The following is a 274-nucleotide window of genomic DNA, read 5'->3' as shown; positions in this document are numbered from 1 at the left end:
AGGTAAATATGTTGTACAAAAAACAAATAAACAGAAGTTCACAAATTGATATAAAACTATTCGTCGAATTAAATTGTTAACTTTTTACTGAGCATGTTTATTTTACGAGGAGGAAGCATCGAATGCCTTGTCGCGTACTGGCCGCAACAAAATAAACATTTGTTTCCCCTTTGTTCTATTTACCTATTTCCTTTCACTCCAGCCGATAGGAGTGAAGTCTGCCGACACTCAAGTGTACATATGTATGTACATACCTAAATAAATAGCAGAATGA

The sequence above is a fragment of the Rhagoletis pomonella genome, unplaced genomic scaffold (assembly GCF_013731165.1).
Source record: "Rhagoletis pomonella isolate Grant_MI unplaced genomic scaffold, Rhpom_1.0 Rhpom_scaffold_00003, whole genome shotgun sequence".
Lineage (NCBI taxonomy): Eukaryota > Metazoa > Arthropoda > Insecta > Diptera > Tephritidae > Rhagoletis > Rhagoletis pomonella.
Note: the sequence above shows the minus strand (reverse complement) of the source record.